Source organism: Arachis hypogaea, chromosome 19, assembly GCF_003086295.3.
Source record: "Arachis hypogaea cultivar Tifrunner chromosome 19, arahy.Tifrunner.gnm2.J5K5, whole genome shotgun sequence".
Lineage (NCBI taxonomy): Eukaryota > Viridiplantae > Streptophyta > Magnoliopsida > Fabales > Fabaceae > Arachis > Arachis hypogaea.
The window spans coordinates 53760824-53787787 of NC_092054.1; the positions used below are offsets into that span (position 1 = coordinate 53760824).

Genomic DNA, 26964 nt, shown 5'->3' on the forward strand with positions numbered 1-26964 from the left:
TGAAGTGGTGATAGGGAAGAGAGATTGAGGTGATTGGTGAAGAGTTTTGGGGAAGAGTGTTTATTGGGAAGAGAGGATGAACATTGAGAAGAGGGAAGAGAGTGAGTGGAGGTAGGTGGGGATCCTGTGGGGTCCACAGATGCTGAGTTGATCCTGTGGGGTCCACAGATCCTGAGGTGTCAAGGATTTGCATTCCTGTACCCATTAGGCTTGTAAAATGCCTTTGCATGCAATTCTGGCGTTTAAACGCCAAATTGATGCTTGTTCTGGGCGTTCAACGCCCAGATGCAGCATATTTCTGGCGTTGAACGCCAGCCAGATGTTGTTTCTGGCGTTCAGCGCCAACTCTTCTTCACTGCGCATTTCTGGCGTCTGGACGCTAGGATGCTGCTTGTTTCTGGCGTTCAACGCCAGATCCATGCTCTGTTCTGGCGTTGAACGCCAGCCAGATGCTCCTTACTGGCGTTTAAACGCCAGTAAGATCCTCCTCCAGGGTGTGATTTTTCTTCTGCTGTTTTTGATTCCGTTTTCAATTTTTATATTTATTTTGTGACTCCACATGATCATGAACCTAATAAAACATGAAATAACAATAAAATAAAATTAGATAAATAAAAATTGGGTTGCCTCCCAACAAGCGCTTCTTTAATGTCAATAGCTTGACAGTGGGCTCTCATGGAGCCTCACAGATGTTCAGAGCATTGTTGAGACTCCCCAACACCAAACTTAGAGTTTGGATATGGGAGTTCAACACCAAACTTAGAGTTTGGTTGTGGCCTCCCAACACCAAACTTAGAGTTTGACTGTGGGGGCTCTGGTTGACTCTGTTTTGAGAGAAGCTTACTATGCCTCTTTTCCATGTTTACAGAAGGATGACCTTGAGTTTTAAACACAAGGGAGTCCTCATTCAATTGAAGGACTAGTTTGCCTCTGTCAACATCAATCACAGCTCTTGCTGTGGCTAGGAAGGGTCTTCCAAGGATGATGGATTCATCCTCATCCTTCCCAGTATCTAGGATTATGAAATCAGCAGGGATGTAAAGGCCTTCAACCTTTACTAATATGTCCTCTACTTGTCCATAAGCCTGTTTTCTGGAATTGTCTGCCATCTCTAATGAGATTTTAGCAACTTGTACCTCAAAGATTCCCAGTTTCTCCATTACAGAGAGTGGCATGAGGTTTATTCCTGACCCCAGGTCACATAGAGCCTTCTCAAAGGTCATGGTGCCTATGGTACAAGGTATCAGGAACTTTCCAGGATCCTGTTTCTTCTGAGGCATTCTCAGTTGATCCAATGCATTCAGTTCATTGGTGAACAGGGGAGGTTCATCTCCCCAAGTCTCACCACCAAATAAATTGGCATTCAGCTTTATGATTGCACCAAGGAACTTGGCAACTTGCTCTTCAGTAACATCCTCATTCTCTTCAGAAGAAGAATACTCATCAGAACTCATGAATGGCATAAGGAGGTTCAATGGAATCTCTATGGTCTCTAGATGAGTCTCAGATTCCTTTGGTTCCTCAGAGGGGAACTCCTTATTGATCACTGGACGTCCCAGGAGGTCTTCCTCCTTGGGATTCATGTCCTCCCCTTCCTCTTTGGATTCGGCCATGATGGTTATATCAATGGCCTTACACTCTCCTTTTTGATTTTCTTCTGTATTGCTTGGAAGAGTACTAGGAGGGATTTCAGTGATCCTTTTACTCAGCTGGCCCACTTGTGCTTCCAAATTTCTAATGGAGGACCTTGTTTCATTCATGAAACTCACAGTGGCCTTAGATAGATCAGAGACTAAGTTTGCTAATTTAGAGGTATTTTGTTCAGAGTTCTCTATCTGTTGCTGAGTGGATGATGGAAAAGGTTTGCTAAACCTGTTTCTTCTACCATTATTAAAGCCTTGTTGAGACTTTTGTTGATCATTCCATGAGAGATTTGGGTGATTTCTCCATGAGGGATTATAGGTGTTTCCATATGGCTCACCCATGTAATTCACCTCTGCTATTGCAGGGTTTTCAGGATCATAAGCTTCTTCTTCAGCAGATGCCTCTTGAGTACTGTTGGATGCAGCTTGCATTCCATTCAGACTCTGAGAAATCATATTGACTTGCTGAGTCAATATTTTATTCTGAGCCAATATGGCATTCAGAGTATCAATTTCAAGAATTCCCTTCTTCTGAGGCGTCCCATTACTCACAGGATTTCTCTCAGAAGTGTACATGAACTGGTTGTTAGCAACCATGTCAATGAGTTCTTGAGCTTTTGCAGGAGTTTTCTTTAGGTGAATGGATCCACCTACAGAAGTATCCAATGACATCTTAGCTAATTCAGACAGACCATCATAGAATATATCCAGGATGGTCCATTCTGAAAGCATGTCAGAAGGACACTTTTTGGTCAGTTCCTTGTATCTCTCCCAAGCTTCATAGAGGGATTCACCTTCTTTCTATCTGAAGGTTTGAACATCCACTCTAAGCTTACTCAGCTTTTGAGGAGGAAAGAACTTGGCTAAGAAAGCCTTGACCAGCTTATCCCAAGAGTTCAGGCTATCCTTAGGTTGAGAGTCCAACCATATTCTAGCTCTGTCTCTTACAGCAAACGGGAAAAGCATGAGCCTGTAGACTTCAGGATCTACTCCATTAGTCTTAACAGTATCACAGATCTGCAAAAATTCAGTTAAGAACTGAAAAGGATCTTCATATGGAAGTCCATGAAACTTGCAGTTCTGCTGCATCAGAGAAACTAATTGAGGTTTCAGCTCAAAATTGTTTGCTCCAATGGTAGGGATGGAGATGCTTCTTCCATGTAAATTGGAATCAGGTGCAGTAAAGTCACCAAGCATCCTCCTTGCATTATTATTATTTTCGGCTGCCATCTCCTCTTTTTGTTCGAAAATTTCTGAGAGGTGCTTGCTGGATTGTTGTAATTTAGCTTCTCTTAGTTTCCTCTTCAGAGTCCTTTCAGGTTCTGGATCTGCTTCAACAAAAATATTCTTGTCCTTGCTCCTGCTCATATGAAAAAGAGGGAACAGAAAAATAATAATAATAGGGATCCTTTTTACCCAGGTATAGAGGTTCCCCTGTGTGAGTAGAAGAAGAAAAGAATGTAATGTAAAGAAGGGAAGAAAAAAAAACTCGAACACAGAGAGGGAGGTAGTCTTTGAATTTTTGGATGGGAGAGAAGTGTTAGTAGATGAATAAATAAATAGAAGGAGATGAGAGAGAAAGAGGAATTTCGAAAATTATTTTTGAAAAATGGTTAGTGATTTTTGAAAATTAAAATTAAAATTTGAAACAATTAGTTAATTAAAAAGAATTTTTGAAAAAAAGGGAAGATATTTTCGAAAAATTTAGTTAGTTAGTTGAAACAAATTTGAAAATCAATTTTGAAAAGATAAGAAGATAAGAAGTTAGAAAAGATATTTTAAAATCAAATTTTTGAAAAATATATGATTTTGAAAAAGGTAAGATAAAAAGATATTTTTGAAAAGATATGATTAAAATTAGTTTTGAAAAAGATTTGATTTTTAAAATCACAATTAATGACTTGATTCACAAGAAATCACAAGATATGATTCTAGAACTTAAAGTTTGAATCTTTCTTAACAAGCAAGTAACAAGCTTGAAAATTTTTAATCAAAACATTAATTGATGATGTTATTTTCGAAAATTATGTGATAAAGATAAGAAAAAGATTTTTGAAAAATATTTTTAAAATTTTCGAAAATAACTAAGAAAAATGAAAAAGATTTGATTTTTGAAAAAGATTTTGAAAAAGATAAGATTTTTTTAAATTGAAAATTTGATTTGACTCATAAGAAACAACTAAGTTTTAAAAAGTTTTGAAAAAGTCAACTCAAATTTTCGAAATTTATGAGTGAAAAAAGGGAAAGATATTTTTTTGATTTTTGAATTTTTAATGATGAGAGAGAAAAACATGAAAAAGACTCAATGCATGAAAATTTTGGATCAAAACAATGAATGCATGCAAGAATGCTATGAATGTCAAGATGAACACCAAGAACACTTTGGAGATCAAGATGAACACCAAGAACTTATTTTTGAAAAATTTTTTTATGCAAAGAAAACATGCAAGACACCAAACTTAGAAATCTTTAATGCTTAGACACTAAGAATTCAAGAATGCATATGAAAAACACCATACAACACAAAACAATATAATATGAAGATCAATCAAGAAGTTTTATCAAGAACAACTTGAAGATCATGAAGAACACTATGAATGCATGAATTTTCGAAAAATGCAGAGAATTTTTAGAAAAAATGCAATTGACACCAAACTTGAAATTGACTCAAGACTCAAACAAGAAACACAAAAAAATTTTGATTTTTTTTATGATTTTGTGATTTTTTTATATTTTTATTTTATAATTTTTGAAAATTAGTGTGAAAAACAAAAATAAGGATTCCAAAATTTTTAATATGAATTCCAAGAATCTTGCACTCTTATTCTAAAGCTCCATTCTGAGGGTTAGACATGGCTTAATAGTCAGTCAAGCTTTAGCATGTAAATCTTTTGGATCTGGAACAGCAGCAGGTGGATTAGCAACAACTAGATTGCTCTTGATAATGTTGGGTAAGCCCCAATCCAAATGAATTTAGACATGGCTTTACAGCCAGTCAGGCTTCAACATGCTTCATGAAACACTAGAATTCATTCTTAAAAAATTTTAGAATAATTTTCGAAAACAGATCAGAAATTTTTGAAAGATTTTTGAAAAAAAATTTTTTTTTGAAAAATTTTTTTTTTTGAAAATAAAACAAAAAGAAAATTACCTAATCTGAGCAACACGATGAACCGTCATTTGTCCAAACTCGAACAATCCCCGGCAACGGCGCCAAAAACTTGGTGCACGAAATTGTGATCTCAAGCAACGGTGCCAAAAACTCTGTACGCACGTCTTAATAAATCGTTTTTCATTCACAACTTCGATACAACTAACTAGCAAGTGCATTGGGTCGTCCAAGTAATAAACCTTACGTGAGTAAGGGTCGATCCCACGGAGATTGTTGGTATGAAGCAAGCTATGGTCATCTTGTAGATCTCAGTCAAGCGGATATCAAATGGTTATGGAGTTTTCGAAAATAATAATAAATAAACAGAGAATAAAGATAGAAATACTTATGTATATCATTGGTGAGAATTTCAGATAAACATATAGAGATGCTTTCGTTCCTCTGAACCTCTGCTTTCCTGCTGTCTTCATCCAGTCCATCCTACTCCTTTCCATGGCTGGCTTTATGTAAGGACATCACCATTGTCAATGGCTACTTTTCATTCTCTCTGTGAAAATGGTCTGATGCGCTGTCACTGCATGGCTAATCATCTGGAGGCATCACCGTGGTCAATGGCTGCATCCTATCCTCTTGTGAAAATGGTCCAAATGCTTTGTCATGGCACGGCTAATCATCTGAGGTTCTCGATCATACTGGAATAGGATTCACCCTCCTTTTGCGTCTGTCACTATGCCCAGCACTCGCGAATTTGAAGTTCGTCACAGTCATTCAATCCCAGAATCCTACTCGGAATATCACAGACAAGGTTTAGACTTTCCGGATTCTCATGAATGCCGCCATCAATCTAGCTTATACCACGAAGATTCTGATTAAGAGATCCAAGAGATAATCATCCGATCTAAGGTGGAACGGAAGTGGTTGTCAGGCACGCGTTCGTGGGGGAATGATGATGATTGTCACGTTCATCACATTCATGTTGAAGTACAAATGAATATCTTAGAAGCGGAATAAGTTGAATTGAATAGAAAAACAGTAGTACTTTGCATTAATTCATGAGGAACAGCAGAGCTCCACACCTTAATCTATGGAGTGCAGAAACTCTACCGTTTGAAAATACATAAGTGAAAGGTTCAGGCATGGCCGAGAGGCCAGCCCCCAAAACGTGATCAATATGATCCAAAGATGAACTAAAAATCATAAGATGTCTAATACAATAGTAAAAAGTCCTATTTATACTAAACTAGTTACTAGGGTTTACAGAGATAAGTAATTGATGTATAAATCCACTTCCGGGGCCCACTTGGTGTGTGCTTGGGCTGAGCTTGAATGTTACACATGCAGAGGCTCTTTCTGGAGTTGAACGCCAGGTTGTAACGTGTTTCTGGCGTTCAACTCTGGTTTGTGATGTGTTTCTGGCGTAGAACTGGCGTTAAACACCCTTCTGCATCATCTTAACTCGGCCAAAGTATAGACTATTATATATTGCTGGAAAGCCCTGGATGTCTACTTTCCAACGCAATTAGAAGCGCGCCATTTTGAGTTCTGTAGCTTCAGAAAATTCACTTTGAGTGCAGAGAGGTCAGAATCCAACAGCATCAGCAGTCCTTCTTCAACCTCTGAATTTGATTTTTGCTCAAGTCCCTCAATTTCAGCCAGAAAATACCTAAAATCACAGAAAAACACACAAACTCATAGTAAAGTCCAGAAATGTGAATTTAACATAAAAACTAATAAAAACATCCCTAAAAGTAACTAGATTCTACTAAAAACAATGCCAAAAAGCGTATAAATTATCCGCTCATCAATAACCACTCTTATCATTAATCTCCTGACTAAGATTTACAAAATAACCATAGCTTGCTTCAAGCCAACAATCTCCGTGGGATCGAACCTTACTCACATAAGGTATTACTTGGACGACCTAGTGCACTTGCTGGTTAGTTGTGCGGAGTTGTGAAAAGTGTAATCACAATTTCGTGCACCAATGGAGCTGCGCCTTACTTAAGGGATGCAGTGAGGAATGGCATGCTGGGCTTGGTGGCTGCACCTTACTTGGAGAATTGTTGTGCCTTACTTGAGTGAAGCAAAATCAATGTGGCGTGCTTTCGTTGTGTCTTGTGCCTAACTTGTGAAATCTCAAGTTAGGCGCAGCCTTGGCAAAACTGGTGGAAGAGAAGTATGGACTATTATATATCGTTGGAAAGCTCTAGAAGTTAGCTTTCCAACGCCACTAAAGTCATATCCATCATACCTTTGTAGCTCGAGTTATTCAGGTTTGAGTACAGAGAGGTCAGGGTTGATAGCAGCATTCGCCTTCTTCTCTTTCTCTACGAAAACTCCATCAAATCTAGCCAAATGTTACCTAAAATAAATAGAATTGCACACAATTCAAAGTAGCATCTATAGTGGCTAAAAGATAATTAATTCTTGATTAAACTCGACAAATTGAATGCAAATTCACTAGGAAAAGATAGTAAAGATGCTCACGCATCACAACACCAAACTTGAATTGTTGCTTGTCCTCAAGCAACCAAAACCAATACATGATTAAGATGTTAATTTGCATGAGAAGTGAGAGTTCAGTCATGTTGTCTCTTCTTAAAGTGGGATTTATCTATTGCAATTCTGAACAGTTTTGGCATCTCACTTTCCTTTGAATCAGAGGAATGTCAATGTCATTCGGAATTAGAATCTGGATCATATTATGAATTCTCTGATCTTTATACTTCAATTTAATCCTTGAACACATCATATATCCTTAAATTCTCAACTAACTGGTGCTTTGCACCTTGAGCCTAGCTGTGACTTTAAATGTTCTGTATCAAGGGTTAATTGACACAAGAACATCACAAGCACTTAACTGGGAAACCCTTTTGAAGTTCTAATTTTTTTTCAGCTACTCCCAGACAGTGGTGCTCAAAGCCTTTGGCATACTCTGCTAATTACAATTGATCTCGACTCTAAATGTTTTATCTCAAGGATTACTTGACACAAGAACACCACAAGTATATGACTAGGAAAACAACTCTTTGAGCTTTTAATCATGTCTGACCTCCCTAGTCATTGATGCTCAGAGCCTTGGACCTTGCTTTTATATCCTTTTCTTTGCTGTTTCGTTTGCTTCAAGGATCAACTTTCACTAAATTCAGAAAATTCATAATAGTTCTCTAAATTCTTTTTCCTTATACATTAACATTCCTTGATTCAAATTCAAACATGCACGGTTCATGTCATACATTTAGAATCACGGAGAACACCACCACATTTAAGTAAATCAGACTATTCTTTGTTATAAACTCTATTTCTCATGCAATACATCTTTTTCTTCTTTTTCTTTTGGATTCCAACTCAGTAAGTAATACATGAGACACTTTTCAGAATTAAAAACAAATAACAGAATAAAAATAGCAAAATAAACTAGAAACTAGGAATTGAAATAACAAAGGATCATGCAGACATTCAAGTAAAACAGCAGAAAACATGAATATAACATAATAAGAACGGAAGAAAATATAGAATGAAAGGAACTCAACCACCTCAGTTATTCTAGTGGCCGTCTTATTCTTCAGGCCGTGCTCCTTCGTGAAGATGATTCATCTCCCTTTGGTGCCATTAAAACAAACAGAAAATCCACAAGCGAAGCGACAACACCAAACTTAAAAGTTTGCTTATCCTCAAGCAAAGAAAAATTGAAAATAGGGAGGGACATAAAAAGACGTACGAAGGAGTAAAAGAAAATATTGTTGCAAAAGAAGAATACAATGATAAAAGGGCAAGATAGATAAAAATTAAAACTTATGTTTTTGTTTTTTTGTTTTGTTTTGTGTTGTTTTATATATATATATAAAGGGGGGAAGTATATCTGTATATATAAGGGGAAGGGGGCAGATTATATACGTTATAATATATATATCAGGAGAGGATCTGGGGTGATTGGAATGGTTTTTGATAGGAGTAGGGACCAGATTTGGTTTAGATTTGGTGGGCAATAAGGTGGGGTGGGGACTTTGGGAGTTAGGCTGCGCCTAACTTGAGGCAGGAAGCTACACTCAGCGCCTTACTTGAATGCTTTAACCAAAGGGGCGCCTAACTTGAATCAATAATCAAGGCCTTGCACCTAACTTGGTGTCACGCCCTTTCTTGCTACACCTTACTTGAAGCCTCCCGAGCGGACTAGCATCCATTGCGCCTAACTTGATTTCCCTTGCGCCTAACTTGCCTTGAGTCTTCATACCTTGCGCTTAACTTGAAAAATCTCAAGTTAGGTGCAGACCATCCAGAGAATTTTGCTCCTTCATATGAAACATATGGCGCCTAACTTAAAAATTCTCAAGTTAGGCGCAGACCCTCCAGATAAAAATTGAATGCTGCGCATAGTATGTGGCACTTAACTTGAGAATTCTCAAGTTAGGCACAGACCCTGGAGCGACAAATTCTCTGCTGCGCGTCCGTAACTCTATATTAGGAACCTGTTTCTTTTTCAATAATTCTGCATGATCCAAACATACGTAAAACAAGGAAAAACAAAAAAAAACTCAATAAAAACCAAATAAATAACAAAATTAAACCAACAAAAATCAAACTAAAGGATATGAAAACATCGGGTTGCCTCCTGACAAGCGCTTCTTTAACGTCACTAGCTTGCGGTCAGCTCCTCTAAGGAGGAAGATCATAGGGGCTCAGTTCTTCACCCCTCACCTTAAACTTCCTTCCTATGTCTCCATAAGGTAGCTCAATATGCTCCAAAGAGAGGATTCTATTTACTGTATAAGTCCACACTGGATTGCTAGTCAACACCACCTTCATTCCTGGGGAGAAACCTTCAGTGGGGATCTTTTTGTTTCTCTATCCCCTGGGTATTTTCTTCTTTTTGGGAACCTCCTCCTTGGTGGATGATGCATTCTTGACACCAAACTTAGGTATGATGACAGGAGGAATTTTATTGATTGTCACCAAAGGAGGTTTGAGCTGCATATTCTGCTGTCCGTCATCAAGGGGTTCTTGAAAGTTTGGATCAATAAGCTCAGTTTGCATGCACCTCTCTTCTTCACCTTCTGAATGTATATCTTTGAAGACATGAAAGACCAGTTGCTCATTATGAACTCTAAGCACTAATTCGCCTTCTTCCACATCAATTAGAGCTCTTCCTGTGGCTAGGAATGGCCTTCCTAGAATTATAGAGGCATTCTCATCCTCCCCTGTGTCAAGAATCACAAAATCTGCTGGGAGGAAGAACTTACTCACTTTGACCAAGATATTCTCCACTAATCTATATACAGGCTTTAGAGATTTGTCTGCCATTTGTAATGCTATCCTTGTGGGTTGTGCCTCTTGGATTTTCAAGTTCTTCATCACAGATAGGGCATTAGATTTATGCTTACTCCCAGATCACATAACGCTTTTGTTCCGAGGGTTACCTGAAACTGTAGGCCGATCTCGGATGATATCTTCTGTACTGGTCGGAGATGACGTGTCCGGCTGGCTGGTGACGGCCGAAGCTGTTGTGTCCGACTTGTTAGACTGGCTTCACTTCTGATCCGTGGTCACCGGAGGGTGGGGGATACCTGCAAGAGACTCCGATGCTTAAGTTAGCACGGGTATTAAGCAGGTTTATTGTAGAATCAGAGTATGAGTTATACCTCGGTGCTCCAGTGTATTTATAATGGTGTGGAGTGACCTTTTTAGATAAGATAAGTTAGTTATCTTATCTTATCTTTATCTTTGAGTTGAGGTCAGCTTATCTTCAAGGGAACCGCCCTTATCTCTATAGGCTTGGACTGCATTTGGATTTGGGTCGTGTTCCTCTATTTAGGACCTTTACTGGGCTTTCCTGTCGATTTGGCCGACCTCTTTTGAAAAGAGGTCGGATAGCCTGACCTGAAGAGGTCGGTCGCTTTGTTACTGAACATCCCGGGTCTGATAGCTCGACCCAGGGTGTGAACAGTGCCCCTGCTTGAGCTCGGTCTTCTGCTTGAGGTCGAGTCCTTGACTTCGATCTTTCTCTAGTGAAGCCGAACTCAAGCATTTTGTCGATTCCTTTCTTTGTAGAACCTCTTTTGAATGTGGAACGCCTTCCTCTAAGAGCGCGCGCTTTTATATTAGCTCTTTGTTCTTGGGAACGTGCGAGGGTTTAATACCTTCATTAATTGGTATGAATTACCCCGTTTCCCTTGGCTTTATTTTAAATTTTTGCAATTAAAAAATGGTTTCTCTTCTTTGTCTTTCTTTGTAACTTCTCCCTTTACTTTCTCACTTTTGTTTTCGCCTGTATTTTGCTTTTCTCGCGTTGCAGCATCATTTTGGCGATTCTGGGTGATTCCATTTTTTCTTCTTCAATCTCCTTCGAAGCTTCTTTCTTTGTTCAGGTTGGTGTTTCTTCCTTTCCCTTTTCCACGTCATTTTCTTGTATGATATTGAGAAAGTTTTGCTTTTGGAGAAAGTTTGGATCTTTCTGCTTCTGCCGCGCCTGATTGCTGTTGTAATGTGTGTTCTGGGAGTTTCTTCGTCTTTTGCATGATCCTTTTCGCCTTTCCTGTTGTTTGATGCTTTTAGGGCTTTTGCATGTTATCACCGTTTTCTGTTTTGATGATGGTTTTGTTTGATTCTGAAAAAGGTTGCGCCTTTGATGATTTCCGCTTGGCATGTTTGATGTTGGCGACGCTTTTTGCTGATAGACTGTAAAAAGATAGTGGCTTTGATGACTTTTTATGTTTTATCTTTCTCCTATGAAAATATTTGCTGTTTGAAATCTTCTTTTCTTGTTTGAGAGATGCCGGGACGTAAGTTGTGGATTTTCCTGAAACCTTGCTTTGTTACTGCCTCCAAAGGATGCCCCAGGACTTTGGTTTGAGTCTTGGGGTTTTCCTTTTTGTTCTTCTAGTCGAGTTATTTTGCCCCTCGTCCGAGATGTTTTTTCGTAATCCCATCTTCTTTTCTTATTGTTGGATTAGTTGGCCTCATGTCTTCTCGTAATAACATTGTAGAGATGTCTTCTAAAGTTCCCGAAGGGATGTCTGATTGGCTGGACTCCCTTGTCTTGATGTGTGTCTCTGTGGTGGACGCTGATTTTTGTGTAGACCTGAGGAAACGTCATAGGATTTGTGGTAGCAGCGCCCGGGAGAGGGATTATGAGCTTGTAGCGCCTGATTCTGATGAGAGGGTTTGTTTTCCTACTTCGGTCGAGGGAGAGCGTCCCTTTTTTCTATGCCTATGAATATTTCTTCAGTCAGTTGGACATTACCTTTCCTTTTACTGCTTTCGAAACCGATTTGTTGTGGTCTTGTAATATTGCCCCATCCCAGCTTCATCCGAATTCCTGGGGTTTTATCAAGATTTTTCAGCTGCTTTGCCAAGAGTTAGGCATAACACCTTCTCAGACTCTTTTCCTCTATCTTTTTGTTTCTGCCAAGCCCGGAGGGTCTTCCAAAAAGAAAGCTTCCTGGGTTTCTTTCAGGTCGGCCCAAGGGCATAAAGTTTTTGCCATGTATGATGAGTCTTTTAAAGATTTTAAGAATTATTTCTTCTGAGTCCGTGCTGTTAAGGGGGCCCGCCCCTTTTTTCTTGATGAAAATGATGAGCCTGCCTTTCCTCTATAATGGCAAAAGAATGTGAGAATGTCTCGCTATACCTGGGAGATGCTTGACGAGGTTGAACGAGCTTTTGTAGTTGTTCTTGAAGATTTATGGGGGAAACCACCCCATCTTGATACAAAAAAGTTTTTGAGTGACCCGTCTTTGGTTCGAACTGTTTTAGGTAATGTCCGACTTGTTTATATACTTGCTTTTTAGTTTTACTTCTTCTTTTTGTGATTCTAACCCATTGCTGTGGTCGATTCTGTATTTTCAGAGATGTCGAAAAATAACGATTCTATGAAGGCCTACAAGAAAGCAAAGAAGGCTGCAACTGCTCAAAATATCTCGGCCAAGGTGGCGAGAGAGGGATCTTCCCAAGTTCCGGTGAAGCCGCCTGTGCCGAGTTCTCCTGGCCCGAGGAGGCTAATTCCCACTCCTAGGGTTCGCCTGGCCGAGCCTCCGCAGTCTTTCGCTGCAACTTCTGGTGCTCCTCCCAACAAGAAACAAAAAACAATTGAGCCTTTCAACCTTGATGCCCCTGATTTTGACGCAGTCGAGTTTGTAGATCAGCAGATCGGTTCATACGGTGTCCTTCCTATGGATGATGTATCACTTCTTCGTCATTTGGACTTTATAACTCGGAGTAGTGTAAAAATGGCACATATGGGAGCTGCCTTGTACCGAACTGCTCAAAATCTTCCTCTCCATGCCACCAAAGCCTTCATGGAGGAGGCAAAATAGGAATTCGACCGGATGAAGGGCTTAAAAGAGGAGCTTGAGGTGAAAGTAGCCAAACTGGAGAAGGATCTGGAGAACGAAAAGGCTAGTTCTCTTGCTCTGGCGGCTTCTGTGATATTGGCCGAGGACACTACGTTGAGGCATAAAGATAGTTATGTCACGTCTTATCAGGAGGTGATACGTCTGAGGGAGGAGTTGGAGTCTGCCCGAGTTGACTATTCCAAGCTCCAAGGTCACCTTGTCGGCAGTGTAAACGCTGCTTATGATAATTTGAAGGAGCAGGTTCAAGTTCTCGCTCCTGAGGTTGATCTTACTCTTTTTAGCTTGGACAATATAGTGAGGGATGGTAAGATTGTTCCCGACGACCAAGATGATGATGATGTCGAACCTCCCTCTGTGCCTGCTGCTAAAGTTTCGACCTCTATAGCTCCTCCTGCTGGGATTGCTCGTCCAGAATTAGATCCTAATTGTCAAATTCTGAATAGGGACGACGGTACGATGGATGTAGTGCCTCTCCAAACTCGCCCTCCTTCACCCCAGACTGATGCTACCGAGAAGGCTCCCGATCTTAACTAAGTTTTCTTGGATGTTTGTGTAGATAGCCCAACTTGTGGGCTTTTTAAACTCTTTATTTCTGTAATTTGAATATTTTGCTGACTGTTGATACTCCTTTTGGTTGCTTATTTAGCAACTTTTTGTTTTGAAAAAACAACAAGTAGCTTTCAAGCTTTGGGCCTGATCTTGAAGCTTGTTTATAATATTGCATTTTGTATCATGCTTGTTTGCACTTGTTTTTGGCACCTTTCTGGGTTTTGAGAATGCCGAAGCCTTGCTGCTCGTCCTCTTTGGATTGCTTTGTACTTATTGCTTGTAACTTGGATCCTTTGCGGATGTGTGGATCCAACTTGTGTTTCAGTTTTCTGGCTCTTACTTGTATTTATTTCTGGCAATCTATAACCGATTTCTTTACGTTGGTCCTCTTTCCAATTATTTTTGTAGTCCTCTTTTTTGGACCTTTGTCAGGTCTCTTTCAGGGACTACTTTTATAACTTGTCTGTTGTAGGAGACCGACTTCTTTGCGTCGTCCTTTTCTAAGTTATTTTTGTAATCCTCTTTTTTGGACCTTTGTCAGGTCTCTTTCAGGGATTACTTTTATAACTTGTTTGTTGTAGGAGACCGACTTCTTTATGTCGATCTCTTCTAAGTTATTTTGTAATCCTCTTTCTTGGACCTTTGTCAGGTCTCTTTCAGGAATTACTTTTATAACTTGTTTGTTGTAGGAGACCGACTTCTTTATGTCGATCTCTTCTAAGTTATTTTGTAATCCTCTTTCTTGGACCTTTGTCAGGTCTCTTTCAGGGATTACTTTTATAACTTGTTTGTTGTAGGAGACCGACTTCTTTATGTCGATCTCTTCTAAGTTATTTTGTAATCCTCTTTCTTGGACCTTTGTCAGGTCTTTTTCAGGGATTACTTTTATAACTTGTTTTTCGTAGGAGACCGACTTCGTCATGTCGATCTCTTCTAAGTTATAGCAATTCCTCTTTTATAGGGTTGGCCAGAGCTCTTTCCAGGGATTCGCTGATAACTTGGATTGACTTGGTCTGACTTCTCAACGTCGGCCAGTCTTTAAGTTATTATTTAGCAATCCATAAGACCTCGTCAGGTTCTTTTCTCAGATCACTTTTGATAACTTCTTGCATTATTCTGTGTTCATCTTTGCCAATTTGTAGAAGGTGGTTTCTATCTTTCTTTGGTCAACCTTTAGATGAATCACGTTTTCATCTTTATTGGTCTTTTATCGTGATCGTGCAGTGAATCTATTTTTCACTTTCTGCTGATCTGTTACTTTATAATCGGACGATGAATGCGTCAGATTAATGCGTCTTGAGAATTTGTAGAATATCTAAAATATATTTTATTCAAAAGAGAGTGCAAATATATACATGTTGGAGTTTTTCATCCTTTTAAGTCGGATAATATCTGGATCTCAACTTGGTGCCTCATTAAAAAACCTTTTCAGGAAAAAGAGTGCATCCTATGATGAGATCTTTTACCTTCTCTAGCTATAGTACCTTCTTAGGTTGCAGGCGTGCCACGATCTGGGAAGCTCTCGTCCATCGAGTTCGGACAGTCTGTAGTAGCCCTTCCCAAGTACTTCTATGACTCGGTAGGGTCCTTTCCAGTTTGCTGCCAACTTTCCTTCTCTGGGTCGAGTTGTTCCAATATCATTTCGGATTATGATGAGATCATTCTCCGCGAAACCTCTTGGCACTACCTTTTGATTATATCTTGAAGCCATTCGGCGCTTTAGCGCTTCGTCCCTTATCCGAGCTCTTTCTTGAATTTCCGGAAGTAGGTCAAGTTCTTCTCTTTGAAGTTGAGGGTTGGCTTCTTCATTGTAGTGGACTACTCTAGGTGACCCTTCCTCGACCTCTACTGGGATTATTGCCTCCACTCCGTACGCTAATCGAAACGGTGATTCATTTGTAGTGGAATGTGGCGTAGTTCGATATGCCCATAGGACCTGTGGAAGTTCTTCAGCCCAAGCTCCCTTTGCATCTTGCAGTCTCCGTTTCAACCCAGCCAATATGACTTTGTTGGCAGCTTCGGCTTGCCCATTGGCTTGAGGATGTTCGACGGAGGTGAACTGGTGCTTTATGTTCAAGTTGGCTACTAATTTCCAAAAGCCTGCATCTGTGAATTGAGTGTCATTGTCTGTGGTGATGGAGTATGGAACCCCGAACCTCGTGACAATATTCCTATATAGGAATTTCCGGCTTCTTTGAGCAGTCGCATTGGCTAGGGGCTCTGCCTCGATCCACTTTGTGAAATAGTCTACTTTGACTATGAGGAATTTAACTTGTCCTGATCCCTGGGGAAAGGGTCCGAGAAGATCGAGTCCCCATTTTGCAAATGGCCAAGGCGAAGTTACGCTGATGAGCTCTTCTGGTGGGGCGATGTGAAAGTTGGCATGTTTCTGGCATGGGGGACATGTCTTTACAAATTCTGTAGCTTTCTTTTGTAGAGTTGGCCAGTAAAATCCCGCCCGAAGTACCTTTTTTGTGAGAGCTTGTGCCCCGAGATGATTGCCACAAATGCCGCTGTGTACTTCCTCTAAAACTTCCCTTGTGTTAGAGGTCGGCACACATTTTAACAATGGTATTGAAATCCCTCTTTTGTATAGGGTGTTGTTTATGATGGTATAGTACTGAGCCTCCCATTTTAACCTCTTTGCTTCCTTCTTATTTGTGGAGAGTGTTTCTTTTTTGAGGTAATTAATTATGGGGGTCATCCATCCTTGATCCTCACTTGTTATAGCTAGGACTTTTTCTGCTTCCGAGATTGACGGATTCTGTAGCATTTCCTGGATGAGGCTTCTATTGTTGCCCCCTGGTTTGGTGCTGGCTAGCTTTGAGAGTGTATCAACTTGGGTATTTTGTTCGTAGGGTATGTGGCAAGTCTTATATTCCCCGAGTTGTCCGAGTTGTTCCTTGGTTATATCCAAATACTTTTTCATGGTGGGATCTTTGGCTTGGTAACTCCCTGTTATATGTGAGGTGACTACTTGTGAGTCGCTGAAGATGTTGAGTTTTTGAGCTCCAACCTCCTTAGCCAGCTTCAAACCAGCTAGTAATGCTTCATATTCTACCTGGTTATTTGAGGCCAGGAACCCAAATTTGAGGGAAAGCTCAACTTGGGTTCCTTGGTTGCTTTCTATTATCACACCTGCACCGCTTCTAGTCTTATTTAAAGACCCGTCCACGTAGAGATTCCATTCTGTGGGGGTTTCCAGGGTATCTGTGATTTCTACAATGAAGTCAGCCAAGTATTGTGATTTGATGGCTGTCCGAGCTTCATATTGGAGGTCAAACTTGGATAATTCAACTGCCCATTGTAAAATTCTGTCTGCTAGATCTGTATTCTGCAGTATCCCTTTTATGGGCTGGTCGGTCCGGACCTTAATGGTGTGAGCCTGGAAGTACGGGCGTAGTCGTCGAGATGTCAGTATGAGAGCATAGGCAAACTTTTCTATTTTTTGGTAGTTCAACTCGGATCACTGCAGCGCTTTACTAATGAAGTATACAGGTTGTTGCCCTTTGTCGTCCTCTCGAACTAGTGTTGAGGCTACTGCCTGACTTCCTACCGCAAGGTACAATACGAGTGGTTCTTCCTTTCGTGGTCGAGTTAGGATAAGTGGTCGCCCCAGGAAACTTTTGAAATCTTGGAAGGCTTGCTTGCATTCCATTGTCCATTCGAAGTTCTTTCCTTTCCTTAGAGCGGCATAGAAAGGAAGGGATCTTATTGCTAATCCCGCTAGGAACCTGGACAAGGCTGCCAACCTCCCGTTGAGTTGTTGTACTTCTTTGATACAGGTTAGGCTCTTCATATTGAGTATGGCCTGGCATTTATCCGGATTTGCCTCAATTCCTCTTTGTGTGAGCATAAAACCCAAGAACTTGCCTGCTTCCACTGCAAAAGTGCATTTTGCGGGATTGAGGCGCATGTCATGCTTCCTTATGGTGTCGAACACTTGGGCCAGGTCGGATAATAATGTCTCTTCACTTTGTGTCTTTATTAACATGTCGTCCACGTAGACTTCAATGATTTTTCCAATATGATCTGAAAAGACTTTATTCATTAGCCTTTGATACGTAGCTCCCGCATTCTTGAGACCGAAAGGCATTACAATGTAGCAGTAATTTGCTTTTAGCTTCAAAAACGAGGTATTCTCTTGATCTGGTGGATACATGGAGATTTGGTTGTATCCGGAATATGCATCCATAAACGAGAGGTATCTATATCCGGATGAAGCATCTACCAGAGTGTCGATACTTGGGAGTGGATAAGGATCTTTTGGGTAGGCTTTGTTGAGATCGGTGTAGTCGGTGCACATTCACCATTTTCCATTTGATTTTTTCACCAAGACGACGTTAGCTAGCCATAGTGGGTACTTGACTTCTCTTATGAATCCTGCCTCTAGTAGTGCTTGTACCCGTTCTTCCACAGCTTGGGATCGTTCTGGCCTAAGTTTTCTTCGTCTCTACTATACCGACCGAGATCCTGGATAGACCGCCAACTTATGGCTCATTAGCTTGGAGTCTATGTCTGGCATGTCTGCAGGTTTCTATGCGAAGAGATCGACATTATCTCGTAAGAACTGTACTAGTAATTCTTTTGTGTCTCCCTTCAGAATCATGCCAATATTAGTTGTTTTGTCCGAGGTATCCCCGATCTGAACTTTCTCTATTTCTCCTTCGGGTTGTGGACATAGTTCTTCACGTCTCTAAACTCCACCGAGCTCAATTGTATGGAACTCTTCTCCTCTGCCTCTGAGGTTTAGACTTTTGTTATAACAGCAGCGTGCCATCTTTTGATCTGCTTTTATTGTAGCTATCCCTTCTGTAGTTGGGAATTTCATGCATAGATGTGGAGTTGAGACTATTGCGCCGAGTTGATTTAGTGTTGTCTGACCTATTAGGGCATTGTAGGCTGAACTCACGTCGACCACGATGTAGTCTATCTTGAGCATTTTGGATTGGTTCCCTTTTCCGAAGGTTGTATGTAGTGACACGTATCCCAGCGGTTGTACTGGGGTATCTCCCAGTCTGAACAGGCTGTTAGGGTATGCTCTAAGCTCCTTTTCTTCTAAGCCGAGCTTGTCGAAGGCAGTTTTGAATAAGATGTCGGCGGAGCTCCCTTGGTCTATTAATGTGCGGTGGAGATTGGCATTTCCCAGTATGATGGTGATGACCATGAGGTCGTCGTGTCCTGAGATGATACCGGATGCATCTTCTTTGGTGAATGTGATTGCAGGGATGTCGGGAGCTTCCTCCTTTCCTTCAACATGGTATTCTTCTTTGAGATGTCTTTTGTCGGATGATTTGGAGATTCCTCCTCCTGCAAATCCTCCGTGTATCATATGGACATGTCTTTCTGGCATACGAGGTGATCGCTCAATTCGTCCGACATCTTCATCCCTTCTTCTCTTTCTTTGATCATCATCTCGGGTGGCCAGAAACCGATCTAGTTTTCCTTCTCTTACTAATTTTTCTATGATGTTTTTTAAGTTGAAGCATTCGTTGGTGGAATGCCCTCGGATTCGGTGATATTCACAGTATTCGTTCCGATTTCCTCCTCCTCTTTTACCTTTGAGTGGTCGAGCTGGGGGTATCTTTTCCATATGACAAACTTCTTTGTAGACATCTACCAGGGATACCCTAAGAGGGGTGTAATTATGATATTTTTTAATTTTTTCCTCTTGTCGATCTTCTTTCTTTTTGGATTCTTTATCTTTGTCTCGGTAGAAGAATCCGAATTTTGAGGTTTCTCCCAACCGAGAGTTTTCTTCCATGTTGATATATTTTTCTGCTCGCTCCTGCACCTCATCCAGAGTTGTGGGATATTTCTTAGATATAGATTGGCTGAAAGGTCCGTCTCGTAGGCCATTGATGAGGTCCATGATGGCAGCCTCTGTTGGCAAGCTTTGTATGTCTAGGCACGTTTTGTTAAATCTCTCCATGTAGTTGCAAAGACTTTCCCGATCTCCTTGACTGATTCCTAGTAGACTGGGGGCGTGTTTGGCCTTATCTTTTTGGATGGAGAATCTGGCCAGGAATTTTTTAGCTAGGTCGTCAAAGCTTGAGATGGACTTGGGAGGTAAATTTTCGAACCATCTAATTGCTGTCTTCGTGAGGGTCGTTGGAAAAGCTTTGCAGCGAACAGCGTCCGAGGCGTCGGTGAGGTACATTCTGCTTCTGAAGTTGCTGAGGTGATGATTGGGATCTGTAGTGCCATCATACAGAGTCATGTCTGGGAGTTTGAAGTCCTTAGGGATTTTAGTTTTCATGATGTCCTTAGTGAATGGATCTTGATCTTTGCGTGAATTATCCTCAGGGGTGGTCCGGGTAGCCTTTGCTTTGAGATCGGCTTCAAGTTGCAGGAGTTTATCTTCCAATTTCCGACGTCGCCTTGCCTCTCTTTGTAGATCCTTGCCAACTTCTCATTGATGCTGGCTTTCTTTTTCAAGTTGCTTTAGACGATCTTGAAGCGCTTCTATTACTCCCAGATGTGATGAGTTTTTGTCTCCGTTGGATTCCGGAGTATCTTTTGGTGTAGCGTCCGTATTTTTGTGCGGCGTTCTATCCTCTAGATCCGAATCATGGTCGTTATCATGGTCGTCCGCCATAATGATGGGATGACTTCCAGGTTCCCCGGCAACGGCGCCAATGTTTCGAGGGTTACCTGAAACTGTAGGCCGATCTCGGATGAGATCTTCTGTACTCGTCGAAGATGACATGTCCGGCTGGCTGGTGACGGCCGGAGCTGTTGTGTCCAACTTGTTGGACTGGCTTCACTTCTGATCCGTGGTCACCGGAGGGTGGGGGTACCTGCAAGAGACTCTGATGCTTAAGTTAGCATGGGTATTAAGCAGGTTTATTGTAGAATCAGAGTATGAGTTATACCTGGGTGCTCCAGTGTATTTATAATGGTGTGGAGTGACCTTTTCAGATAAGATAAGTTAGTTATCTTATCTTATTTTTATCTTTGAGTTGAGGTCAGCTTATTTTCAAGGGAACCGCCCTTATCTCTATAGGCTTGGACTGCCTTTGGATTTGGGTCGTGTTCCTCTATTTGGGCCCTTTACTGGGCTTTCCTGTCAATTTGGCCGACCTCTTTTGAGAAGAGGTCGGATAGCCTGACCTGAAGAGGTCGGTCGCTTTGTTACTGAACATCCCGGGTCGGATAGCTCGACCCAAGGTGTGAACAGCTTTCTCAAAGGTAGTGCCCCCAATGGTGCATGGAATTTGAAAGCTCCCTAGATCTGGCATCTTCCTTGGCAAGTGATTCTGAATAATGGAACTACATTCCTTACTCAGGACCACTGTCTCATCTCCCTTTAAAGGTTTCTTCTTTGACAACAGCTCCTTCATAAACTTGACATAGAGAGGCATTTGCTCCAAAACCTCAGCAAAAGGAATATTGATTTGCAACTTTTTGAAGACTTCCAAGAACTTTGAAAACTGCTTGTCCTTGGTCTCCTTTTGAAGTCTCTGAGGATATGGCATTTTAGGCTTGTACTCGGGAGCCTTTGGCAATGTAGGATAAGTGTCAAGAGAGTCTGGGAATGGGTTGTCTGCACGCTTTGGAGGGACGTGCTCCACTTCTTCCTTCTTCTCCTCTGGAGTTTCTTTTTCAACCGGCTTCTCATTAACTTATGCTTCTGTACTTGCCACTTGTCCACTTATCAAAGTGATAGCCTTGCATTCCTCTCTTGGATTTGGAATTGTGTTACCAGGAAGGCTATTAGTGGTCCTTTGATCAATTTCATTAACTTTTGTGGCTAATTGACCCATCTGAATCTCCAAGTTCTTGATTGATGCTCTGGTTTCCTGTCTAAAACTTGCCAATATTGCTTCTAAATCTTTGTTCTGCTGGGGTTGAGAAGTTACTTGCTGAGATGACTGAAACTGGTGGTTATTAAAATTATTCTGTTGAAAACCACCCTGACAATTATTATTAAAATTTTGTGGCCTCTGAGGTTGCTCTCTCCACCCAAAATTTGGGTGATTTCTCCACCCCTGATTGTAGGTCTTTGAGTATGGATCATTGTTGGTGTGTCTAGGAGCACTTCCCATGTAATTGACATGTTCAGAAGAAGATTGAGCATAATCATAATTCTAATTTTGCATAAAATTACCTGTCATCTAATAAGGGACCTCTTGAGGTTCATTATGAGTGTTGATAGCTGAAACTTGCATTCCACTCAACTGTTGAGTAAGTAGATTTATTTGCTGAGACATAAGCTTGTTCTGAGTAAGAAGAGCATTAACAGCTTCCACTTCCAACACGCCTCTCTTCTGAGAGGTCTCAGAGTGCAAAGGATTCCTGTTGGAGGAGTATAAGTATTGGTTGTTAGCAACCAACTCAATAAGCTCAATAGTCTCCTCTGGTGTCTTCTTCATGTGCAAAGAACCACCTGCAGAATTATCTAAGCGCATCTTGGACATTTCACATAAGCCCTCATAAAAGATATCCAGCTGAGTCCATCTAGAGAACATGTCTGGAGGGCATTGCCTAGTTAGTAGCTTGAATCTCTTCCAAGCTTCATAAAGGGTCTCACCATCTTTCTGTCTGAAAGTCTGAACCTCCACCCTTAACTTAGTCAGCTTTTGAGGTAGAAAAAAATTTAGTCAGAAATTCAGTGACAACCTTGTCCCAAGTATCCAGACTCTCCTTGGGTTGAGAATCTAACCATAATTTTGCTCTATCCTTCACAGCAAATGGGAAGAGCATGAGTTTGTATACCTCAAGATTCACTCCATTGGTCTTCACTGTATCACATATTCGCAGAAAATCAGAGATAAATTGATTTGAGTCTTCCTGAGGGAGTGATAGCACAAATTGCGAATCACACTTTTCACAACGCGTACCACTGACCAGCAAGTGCACTGGGTCGTCCAAGTAATACCTTACGTGAGTAAGGGTCGAATCCCACGGAGATTGTTGGTTTGAAGCAATCTATGGTTATCTTGTAAATCTTAGTCAGGAAGTCAATTATGTTTGTCAATTGAATTGTGAATAACCAGTAGAGCATAAAATAAAAGTTACTTGTTGTGCAGTAATGGAGAGTATGTTGGAGTTTTGGAGATGCTTTGTCTTCTGAATCTCTGCTTTCCTCTGTCTTCTGATTCACGCACGCACGTCCTTCTATGGCAAGCTGTGTGTTGGGGGATCACCGTTGTCAATGGCTACCTTCCATCCTTCCAGTGAAAAATATGCTCACGCGCTCTGTCACAGCACGGCTAATCACCGGTTGGTTCTCGATCCGGTTGGAATAGAATTTACTATCCTTTTGCGTCTGTCACTAACGCCCAGCCTTCAGGAGTTTGAAGCTCGTCACAGTCATTCAATCCTTGAATCCTACTCGGAATACCACAGACAAGGTTTAGACTTTCCGGATTCTCATGAATGCCGCCATCAGTTCTAGCTTATACCACGGAGATTCTGATTAAGGAATCTAAGAGATACTCATTCAATCGGATATAGAACGGAGGTGGTTGTCAGGCACACGTTCATGGTTTGAGGAAGGTGATGAATGTCACGAATCATCACCTTCATCACAGTTAAGCGCGAATGAACATCTTAGATAGGAACAAGCGTGTTTGAATGGAAAACAGAAATACTTGCATTAATTCATTGAGACACAGCAGAGCTCCTCACCCCCAACAATGGGGTTTAGAGACTCATGCCGTCAGAAAATACAAAGTTTAGATCTGAAATGTCATGAGATACAAAATAAGTCTCTAAAAGTTGTTTAAATACTAAACTAGTAGCCTAGGGTTACAAAATATGAGTGGACTATGATGGATGATGCAGAGATCCACTTCTGGGGCCCACTTGGTGTGTGCTGGGGCTGAGACTTTAAGCAATCCATGTGCAGAGGCCATTTGTGGAGTTGAACGCCAGTTTTTGTGCCAGTTTGGGCGTTCAACTCCAGTTTTTGATCCTTTTCTGGCGCTGAACGCCAGAATTGGGCAAAGAACTGGCGTTCAACGCCAGTTTACGTCATCTATCCTTGTGCAAAGTATGGACTATTATATATTTCTGGAAAGCCCTGGATGTCTACTTTCCAACGCAATTGGAAGCATGCCATTTCGAGTTCTGTAGCTCCAGAAAATCCACTTTGAGTGCAGGGAGGTCAGAATCCAACAGCATCAGCAGTCCTTTTTCAGCCTGAATCAGATTTTTGCTCAGCTCGTTCAATTTCAGCCAGAAAAATACTTGAAATTACAGAAAAACACACAACTCATAGTAAAGTCCAGAAATATAAATTTTTCCTAAAAACTACTAGAAATAGACTAAAAACTAACTAAAACATACTCTAAACTATATGAAATTATCCCCAAAAAGCGTATAAAATATCCGCTCATCACAACACCAAACTTAAACTGTTGCTTGTCCTCAAGCAACTAGACAAATAAAATAGAAGACTAATAGGTTGAGAAGCAATAATATCTCAGAGTTTTTGATTGAAGCTCAGATCCTAATTAGATGAGCGGGACTAGTAGCTTTTTGCTTCTGAACAGTTTTGGCATCTCACTTTATCCATTGAAGCTCAGAGTGATTGGCATCTATAGGAACTCAGAATTCAGATAGTATTATTGATTCTCTTAGTTCAGTGTGATGATTCTTGAACACAGCTTCTTTATGAGTCTTGGCCGTGGCCCTAAGCACTTTGTTTTCCAGTATTACTACCGGATACATAAATGCCACAGACACATAACTGGGTGAACCTTTTCAGATTGTGACTCAGCTTTGCTAAAGTCCCCAGTTAGAGGTGTCCAGAGTTCTTAAGCACACTCTTCTTTTTGCTTGGACCTTGACTTTAACCGCTCAGTCTCAAGTTTTCACTTGACACCTTCACGCCACAAGCACATGGTTAGGGACAACTTGGTTTAGCCGCTTAGGCCAAGATTTTTATTCCTTCGTGGCCCTCCTATCCACTGATGCTCAAAGCCTTGGGATCCTTTTCATTACCCTTGCCTTTTGGTTTTAAGGGCTATTGGCTCTTTCTGCTTGCTTTTTCTTTTTCTTTCTATATTATTTTTTTTTTTTCGCTACTTTTTTTTTTTTTTCTGCAAGCTTTGTTCTTTGCTGCTTTTTCTTGCTTCAAGAATCATTTTTTATGATTTTTCAGATTATCAATAACATGTCTCATGTTCATCATTCTTTCAAGAGCCAACATATTTAACAGTCTTAAGCAACAAATTCAAAAGACATATGCACTGTTCAAGCATTCATTCAGAAGACAGAAAGCATTGCCACCACATTTAACTAATTAGAATTTCTCTTATTAAAACTCGAAATTTTATTGCTTCTTATTCAAAAGATCTACTACTTTATTCATGTTTGCTGATGATGAGAAAAATAAACTATAGCTTAATTGGAGATAAAATCAAAATATATACTAATTACTACTATATGACTCCTAAGGTAAAATTAAAATAAGAACAGTTATCACAGAGTTAAGGCTAAGATTAGAACTCAACAACCTTGAGGTTTGGGAAGTGGATGTTCCTATAGTCTGTGAGGTGCTTGGTCCTTCAAGAGAGAATTTCTGCGCTTTAGTTCCTTTAAATCACGCCCTTGCTCCTCTTGGAGTGGGTTGTTTTCCTTTAGGGGCCATGATCTTAGTGATCACGGATAAGCACACCAAACTTAGAGCTTTGCTTGTCCTCAAGCAAAAGAAAAAGAAGGAGATGGGTAGAAGGAGAGCTCCTCCCCACCATCCTGGCGTTTGAATGCCCAAACACTGCCTGTTTTGGGCGTTCAACGCCCAAATGCTGCTCTCCTGGGCGTTCAACGCCCAGTTGTTGCCCTTTTCTGGCGTTGAACGCCAGATAGCTATCCTTACTGGCGTTCAGTGCCCACTGGATGCCCATTTTGGGCGCTGAACGCCCAAAATGGCCTTCACTGGCGTTTTCTTGCCAGTAAGCTCCTTATCTTTGTTTTGTGTGTAGATTCCTTCTGTAACCCTGTAAACTTATGCAAATGATTCTTTACCTTAGTGTCAGTGAACTTTATATAAACAAATAAAAATAAAAATAGGGCAAAATGCTTAGAGGATTGTTGCCCCATGGCTGGGTTGCCTCCCAGCAAGCGCTTCTTTATTGTCTTTAGCTGGACCTTGCTGAGCTTTTAATCTAGCTTCAGCCTTGAGCATTCTTGCTCAGTGTTGCCTTCAAGATAATGCTTGATTCGCTGTCCATTGACAATGAACTTCTTATCAGAATCAATATCTTGAAGCTCCACATAACCATATGGTGACACACTTGTAATCACGTATGGTCCCCTCCACCGGGATTTCAGTTTCCCGGGGAATAGCCTGAGTCTAGAGTTAAACAACAGGACCTTCTATCCTGGTTCAAAGATTCTAGATGATAGCTTTCTGTCATGCCATTTTTTTTATTTTTCTTTATAAAGCTTGGCATTTTCGAAAGCTGTGAATCTGAATTCCTCTAGCTCATTTAGCTGGAGCAATCGTTTTTCTCCTGCTAATTTGGCATCTAAGTTTAGGAATCTGGTTGCCCAATAAGCTTTATGTTCCAGTTCCACGGGCAGGTGACATGCCTTACCATACACAAGTTGGTATGGAGAGGTCCCTATAGGGGTCTTGAATGCTGTTCTGTAAGCCCACAGAGCATCATCCAAGCTCCTTGCCCAATCCTTTCTACGGGTATTTATTGTCCGTTCCAGGATTCTCTTTAATTCTCTGTTAGAGACTTCAGCCTGCCCATTGGTTTGTGGATGATATGGAGTGGCCACCTTGTGGCGAATTCCATACCGAACCATGGCAGAGTAAAGCTGTTTATTGCAGAAGTGAGTGCCCCCATCACTGATTAACACTCTAGGGACACCAAATCTGCTAAAGATATGTTTCTGGAGGAACTTCAGCACTGTTTTAGTATCATTGGTGGGTGTGGCAATAGCCTCAACCCATTTTGATACATAGTCAACTGCCACCAGAATATAAGTGTTTGAGTATGATGGTGGGAAAGGTCCCATGAAGTCAATTCCCCATACATCAAACAACTCTATTTCCAAGATTCCTTGTTGAGGCATGGCGTAACCATGAGGCAGATTACCAGCTCTTTGGCAACTGTCACAATTACGTACAAACTCTCGGGAATCTTTATAGAGTGTGGGCCAATAGAAGCCACATTGGAGGACCTTGGTGGCTGTTCGCTCACCTCCGAAATGGCCTCCATATTGAGATCCGTGGCAATGCCATAGGATTCTCTGTGCTTCCTCTCTGGGGACACACCTACGGATAATTCCGTCTGCACATCTCTTAAAGAGATAAGGTTCATCCCACAAGTAGTACTTTGCATCAGTA

At 41.0% G+C, this 26964-nt stretch overlaps 2 non-coding genes across 2 annotated transcripts; both read left to right on the forward strand.

Annotated features, from left to right (window-relative positions):
• The first annotated feature begins 2369 nt into the window (after positions 1–2369).
• Positions 2370–2477, forward strand: LOC112780228 (small nucleolar RNA R71). The gene has a single exon (XR_003191080.1). It is a non-coding gene; the product is annotated as a small nucleolar RNA R71 (small nucleolar RNA).
• Positions 2478–22124: 19647 nt separating this feature from the next.
• Positions 22125–22228, forward strand: LOC112780578 (small nucleolar RNA R71). The gene has a single exon (XR_003191404.1). It is a non-coding gene; the product is annotated as a small nucleolar RNA R71 (small nucleolar RNA).
• Positions 22229–26964: the final 4736 nt, after the last annotated feature.